Below are 7,636 nucleotides of genomic sequence, written 5' to 3'. Positions count from 1 at the left end.
CCCAGCTTGCTACGTTGCTGCATGTGCATCATTTCCTACCTCTCAGCCCCTCTCGATCGGATGGTCCAATGCCACCTATTTTTCTTCTTCTATTGTTAGAGGTAAAGCTACTTCATGGAGTCGAATCTTGTACTCCCTCCGTCCAGAAATACTTGTCATTGAAATGGATGTATCTAGATGTATTTTAGTTCTAGACACATCCATTTTGATGACAAGTAATTCCGGACGGAGGGAGTACTTGGTTCAAACAAGAAATAAAGTGGGGTGGGGGAATTTAGTATGCACATCGGACTTGGTACAAACAGGAAGGAAAGTGGGTGAAAGTAGTACAGACTAGTCATCCAACCGGTCTCTTGGTCGAAAAGGGAAATATAGGGGTAACGCTATACACAGTGGTATGACCAGGACTAGACTTGCTATCCACACATAGGAGTAGGTGGCTAGAGTGAACAAAAATGGGACCAACCCAGATATGTTTCTTGGATGTTTGTTTCTCGGGGCAACAAACTATGAATCACCACTTTATGCCCCTGTTTAGGTACATGGTGCTGGACTGTTGGTGCACCCACTGTCCCATGTCCTTATACCAAATATTTAGTTGTTCTTAATCTAATGTCCCTGGTAAAAATGAAGCCATGCCACTGTTATAAGCCATGACAAGTTTAGCCAAATGTTTTTGCCTATAATTGTTTGAGACTCTGACTGTTTCCTCTCTACCTTTTTGTTCAAACAGGGATATCCAATTCACCTGGTTGCTGTTGTGACCTTTTGGTGCACTGCACAAAACTCTTCTTAAAAGAAGTGACTTTTGTGTTGTTTAACTGGAATGTCTGAATGGAGTTGTTGGTTCATTTCGGTGGAACTGCACAAAGGGAGATCTCTGTTCCAATCCTCTTCATCCATATTGGCGCCATAACCTTCCTTTAGGTAAGAATGATATTTAATGCATGTGTTCATCTCTATTTTCCGACTGCCATGAGAAAATAATGCTATTTTTACTAGTACACTTGTACTCCCTCACTGACAAAACCAATTCTGAAATAGAAGGCCAATCATGTACTTGGTTTCAACAACTGGTGAGGAGAAAGAGAAATAGAGCATGAAGAGGAAGAAGAAGAAGAATAAACAGTGCCAAGGCGATCTTGCTGAAGCCAGAGGCCTTACTTGAGGCCATTCAAGGGCTCCGGCAATGACTACCTTACATGTGAGACGATCCTCCAGGGAGCCCTTCCACTTGTGCTGTCTCGCTTAATTAATTAGGAGCACTTAAGTACCACTAATTTATTGCTGCCTAATTTTCCTGTCGGAGTTAAACAAATCTTTAGTAGGACCCTATGATGAATCATGTATGTGTGTATGTTTGTCTATGGAGGTGGATCATGTGGTGGAGCAGGGAGGGAATATTATTAGTGTCATGACATAATAGTGCTATTGTTTTGCATGTCAATTTATTGCCATTGGTTCAATGAGGCAATGTTTTGCGTATTGTCCATCATGGATTTGATGCTACTGTTAGAGTAATATGCTAATGTCTTCCTATCCTTTCTCACTAAGCTACCTTGTTCCAACTTGTGCAAACAGGGATCATGTTGTGCCAATCATACATTTTAGTGGAACTACACAAGACAATACAATGAACTGTATCCCAGCTAGTGCTTTAACTCTGTTGGAAGTTCTTGATAATCTTTCGATATAATCTCAGCACTAGTAAACAAGAGTGATATCAACCATACATTTGAAGTGCACAAAAATATATACTATTAAGTGATTCCAGTGAGTGCTTTATCATCTCTTATGGGACTACATGAATAAGCTTTTTTCTCAGGTTGGTACGGGCCTAAGGCCTTCATCCATATTAGTTTGCTGTCATCTCTATTTGTATCATGCTACTGTCATGAGAAACTCCTTTATCTTTGCACGTTAAATTTTTGCAACCTATGATAAATGGCAATGCTTTGAGTGTTGAGCTAATTGGCACTGATTAAATAAACTAATACCTCTCTTTAAGCAAGACTACTATGTTGCTAACTTTACCCATTAAGATAATGAGGGTGCTTCTATTTTTTAGTGTATGTTTCATCAACTAGTCCCACTATTACAGTAATCTCACTCTCTCAATATATGTTCCAACAGGGATGCTCGATTTTGGTGGAACTACACAAAAACTTTGGGTGCTTCATTGCCTCGACAGCTTTCGTCCTTTCTTGTTGGTCGCTAATCTCGGCTTGCTTTCTTCCTTTGCCGTCAGTCGCTTCGCTTATCTCGGCTTCCAGTCAAAGGCAATAGTAATTCATATGCTACCTCACACAGGTTGGTACTGTTCTTTATCCTGATTATTGTGCTTGTCATGTATTGGTAATTTGGTATTGTGCTACTGTTTGCCGATTTTATAAAGGAGTAACTTGGAGCCTGAACTCGCAGGCAAATCATTGCATTGGGTGATTTCAGTAGAACTGCACAAAATGATTAGATGGACAGATACTTATGCTACTGCTATGTACTCCAAAGTTCACTCAGACAAGCATCGATGTTGACAAGAATTGCATATATTCACTCGAGTATCAACCGGAGTCAACCAGTTGTCAAACTCCCAAGTATTAGGAGAGTGAACGCCAAAAATATTGCTTGGCGCATAGCCCAGAAGAACACAGTCCAGTCTTTGATCCCAACTTGTGCCTTTTGGTTATCGGCAGATATGGTAGCCAACTGTATGGCATGGAGTCCTAAGATTCCAGACAACTTGGTTGACATGTATATTCATCTGGCACTTAATCAGTCTGCATGCCAGGGATGCTCCATTTTAGTTGAACTGCACAAAAAATTTGGGTGGTTCATTTTCTCAATTGCCTCCTTTCTCGTCTGCAATGTAGAATTTTGGTGAGCTAGAGGACCAAGATGAGCCAGTAAACTAGTTGGATGAAAGTAGTGGCCAAGTTGCTCAAACCTCGTTCGGCACGAGGCCACTATTTGAGGATAAACCTACAAGCAAAGTTCAGATTGTTTGTGTTGCCTCTTATGTACTCAAAAGTTTACTCGTGCAAGAATTAATTTTAGCAAGAAGTACCTCCGACTGAACACCATCTACCAGTCTGCACCCTAGGTAATTAAAGTTCGTCCATGGATCATATTGGCTGTGATCTCAATCATTTGGATGCATAAACATATTGAACATGTGTATATCTGAATCTTTTTGTGAAATATGTATGAATATTGTCGTGTGATATATCAATCATTTGGATGCATAGATATGCTGAGCTTGCGTATATATGAATCTTTTGAGTTGTTGATAGTGAATGTTGGCTATGAATATGAATATGTCATGTGAACCTGAGTTTGATACGAATGTTTACCGTTTCTGTTGTCTTATTGTGTGAACTTGTTAGTATGCCTACTGTGGGGTATGTGACGTGTGGGTGTCAACGGCACACCTTCTTCCCGAGAAGAATTGCACCTGCTTTGTTAGGGTAGCAATAGTGCATCAGCTCTTTTTAATCTTTTTATTACTCTATCTTCCCCTCTCCCCCGCTCAACCCCTCCCGTAATGTTTTCGGCCTCAAAACAAACATAGTACTGCGTTGTTTTTGGGGCTTGATGAAAAATCGAGTGCTGGTTTCTGTAGGTTGGCCCGCCCAGCAAATGGGCTGCTGGTCCACCACGACGGACTGGGAGGCTAAAAATACAAGTTGTGTGGTGCAGAGGCAAGTAAAAAACGCTATCGAGAGCCATCCACTGAAGAAAAAAAATCGCTCCTAATGTGCTTCTTCAGTCGTGCCGCTAGCCCCCTCTTTAATCCAGTTTGCTCGGGGATCTGGTATCATTTTTTTCCAGAGGGCGAACAAGTATCAGCTAGGCCTAGGTTTTCTATTTTAACATGTGTATCCCATGACATACGGAGACAGTGGTTTCAACTTATTTTTGAGGTCCATACCGGCCTATGGGCTTCTTAAAGATCGGTAGCCCAATGTATTTTTTTAATAAAACACAGGTCCCTGTTCTATTTATCTATATATAAGAATAATAATGATGTGTCCAATTTATGTTTTCCTTTCTAACCACATTATATATATTTATATTATTATTATTATCGTATATTTTATAGAGACTTATATATACATTATAAAAACATCCCACGTGTTATTAACTTATGAAAGTAAATGTTTAACAGAAGTTGGGAAGGAAAATCCTTGTTGTTTTTGACTCACGGGCAAGGAAAATCCTGGTGATTGCGTACAAAAGCTTACGAAGATTTTAAGGACCAATTTAATAATAAGGTGCTCATTTTTTTAGCAAGAACTCGTTAATTTGTTAATTATATATATATATATATATATATATAATGTGCCTCTCCGGTTTATTCTTTGATATTAATTGCTCCTTCTAACATAACATTATATATATAACGAGCCCAGCTAATTTGTGTATTTCAAGGAACTGCAAATGGGTTGGGATTTCTTAGAAAATATAAATGGGCCTGATTGACGCGAAATTATTTGTTCACCCAGCCCAGCAAATGGACTGTACATTCTAGAAAACATGGGTTAAATATATGCCATATTTTTGCAGGCTGACATGTGGGCCAATAGGTCGAAGCCTACGCAGGGCGTTGTCAACTTGGTCAACAAATGATTGTGACATCCACAACCATTGGATTTATATCCAACGGCCGGCATGCACCTTCAATCTCTCGTCTCCTTCCTCCAACGTCGCCGGGATCGCCTGGTCCGACCTCCGGCAGCTAGCGGCTATGCTTAGCACGCATCGCTGTGAAGCGCTACCCCACCGCCGGCCAGGCTATCCCTCCACCTCTCCACACCTCCTGTTATTCTCCACCGACTGCAGCCCCATGCCACAGCAGAACCAGTTATAACCCTTCTCCTCCTCTCAATCTGCGACTCCACTACCACGTCTTCCCATCTCTGAGTCGTTCCCGTCCAGGGCCTCACCGCCGTTCACCGCCTCGCTGCGCTCAGTGCGGCGTGGTCAACCAAGGAGAGTCATCGGAAGTGGACTGTACGTGGAGAGCCTGACGGCTGGGACCCACGAGGTCCATGGTCGCATGCAAGGAAAGTTCCTCCTCATTAAGCTGAAAAAATGTTTCCTCCACCTGACAGCTAGGACCCACCGGTTGTATCCTCGCATGGAAGGAAGTGCCTCCTTGTTTTGCGAAAAAAATGATTCATCCCGTTGACAGCTGGGACCCGTCAGATTTGGTGGCCGACTTGTGGGCCTACTAAGCGGACGTGTACGCAGGGCTTTGTCAACTTAATCAACAAATGATTCTAGCACCTGGACCATTGGATGTTAATCCAACAACCATGCTCCTTCTTCAACCTCTGTTCTTGCTCCTGTCTTCGGTGGGCGGCACCGCGGCTGTGCTGCCGCGAACCCGAAGCAGTCAAGTTTCCCACTCCTCTCCATCTGCGACTCCACTGCCCCGTCTTCCCCATCTCCGGGTCGTTCCAGTCTGGGGCCTCGCCGTTGTCCACAGGCCTTGGTGCGCTCGGCACGGTGTGGTCAACGTGGTCAACAACCGAGAGTCATCGGAAGATGCTATACATGAGAGGCTGACAGTGGGGACGCACCACGCCCATGGACGCATGCATGCAACAGAATGCGGCGTGGTCAACATGGTCAAGGAACGACTTCCATCGGAAGTGTACTGTACGTGGAGAGGCTGACAGCTGGGTCCACGGGTGCAGCAAGGAAGTGCCTCCTTATTACACAGAAAATAATGATTCCTCCACCTGACAGCAGGGACCCACTGGACGGGCCACCGTATTTTTCGAAAAAAACATTTCCCCCTGACTGCTGGGACCCACCTGACGGGCCACCGTATTTCACAAAAAAAACATTCCTCCCGCTGTCAGCTCCGACCCACCGGAAGTGCCTCCTTATTAAGCAAAAAAATGAATACTCCCCCTACTAGCTGGGACCCACCTTGGTGGGAGGCTGACTTGTGGGCCTACTAAGTTGATGGGGGTGGAGGGCTTTGTCAACTTAGTCAATATGAACGATTCTAGCTCCAGTGACTGTACGATGTCCAGCCAACGGCTGTAGTGCTTCTTCAACCTCTGGTCTTCTTGCTCCAGCCGCCCAAAGCAGCGCCGGTCGTGCTGCGTGCTCTTGCCTCCCGTGGCCGGTTGTGATGCCTTGGAGGCCTCACCGCCCCCTACTACTCCTGCCGCTGGCCAGGCCATCACTCTACTCACCCACACCCCCTGTTATTCTGCAGCGACGGCAGCCTCACACCGCAGCCGAACGAGTGAATCCTCATACTCCTCTATGCGTGGGCATCCACTACCGCGTCTTCCCCGGCTCCGCGTTGTCCCCTTCCTAGGCCTCGCCGTCATCCACCGCCCTGGTGCTCTCGGCGCGGTGTGGTCAACGTGATCAAGGAACGACTTCCATCAGAAGAGTACTATACGTGGAGAGGCTGACAGCTGGGTCTACGGCGGCCGCAAGGAAGTGCCTCATTATTACACGCAACATAATTATTCCTCCACCTGACAGCAGGGACCCACCGGATGGGCCACCTTATTTTGTGAAAAAAAAACGTTTCGCCCCTGACTGCTGGGACCCACCAGCTACATCTTCGCACGCAAGGAAGTGCATCCGGGCAAAAAAAACAATTCGCCCCTGACGTCTGGGACCCACCAGCTACATCTTCGCACGCAAGGAAGTGCCTGACACTCGGGACCCACCTGGTCGAAGCGTACGTAGCGTTGTCATTCTGGTCGTGAACATGTATGTACATACTGGTCGATGTAGAGGCACGGACGTGTCTTAGTAGAGGCGCGCACGTGTCGTAGTAGAGGTGTGCACGTAGCATGTACACGTACGTAAAGCGTCCAGTGTGCAAGAAAGAAAATACGGCCACGTACGTACATACGGGTGGAGTCTTGAATGCCTACTCGCACATATGTATGGCTAGGGCTCATGTACATGGCTGGGTCGGAACAGAGAAACAACATCGTTGTCGTGTTCATGGGGAGCCAACCGGCTGGGTCAGAACGGAATGCGTCGTCGTGTTAATCGGGAGGGCCTGGACGGAACAGGCGATGGAAACGAGGCCTGGCGTACCACACAACGGAGGAAACAGCCTTGTGTTTGACAGGCCACGTTCGAAACGGGATCCTGTTCATCAGGAGGGGTCTGGCGTACCGCAAAACAGAGGAAATGGACCTCCTATGGTCGAAACGGGGGTCCTGTTGATCGGGAGGGGTGTGGCGTATCGCAAAATGGACGAAACGGACTTGTGTTGGAGCGCTACTGTCAAAACGGGGGTCTTGTTCATCGGGAGGGGTATGGCGTACCGCAAAACGGGACTCCGCGGGATACTGTTCATCTCCACCGTCGACCTGCTCCAGCCTCCACAGGCTATTGTTCATCCACCGTTGATCTCCTCCAGCCTCCACCTGCGACTGTTCATCCACGGGCTCTTGTTCATCCAGCCTCCACCGCGCGCTACTCCACCGACTACTATTCAACCACCCCTCTCCACGGGCTCCTGATCAACCACCCCTCCACGGGCTACTGTTCATCCACCCCTCCATTATCTATTGTTCATCCAGCCCTCCACGGGGTCCTGTTCATCCAGCCCCAACTGGCTCGGTCGATTGGTGTCCTGTTCATCTAG

Source organism: Triticum aestivum, chromosome 4B (assembly GCF_018294505.1).
Source record: "Triticum aestivum cultivar Chinese Spring chromosome 4B, IWGSC CS RefSeq v2.1, whole genome shotgun sequence".
Classification (NCBI taxonomy): domain Eukaryota; kingdom Viridiplantae; phylum Streptophyta; class Magnoliopsida; order Poales; family Poaceae; genus Triticum; species Triticum aestivum.
Note: the sequence above shows the minus strand (reverse complement) of the source record.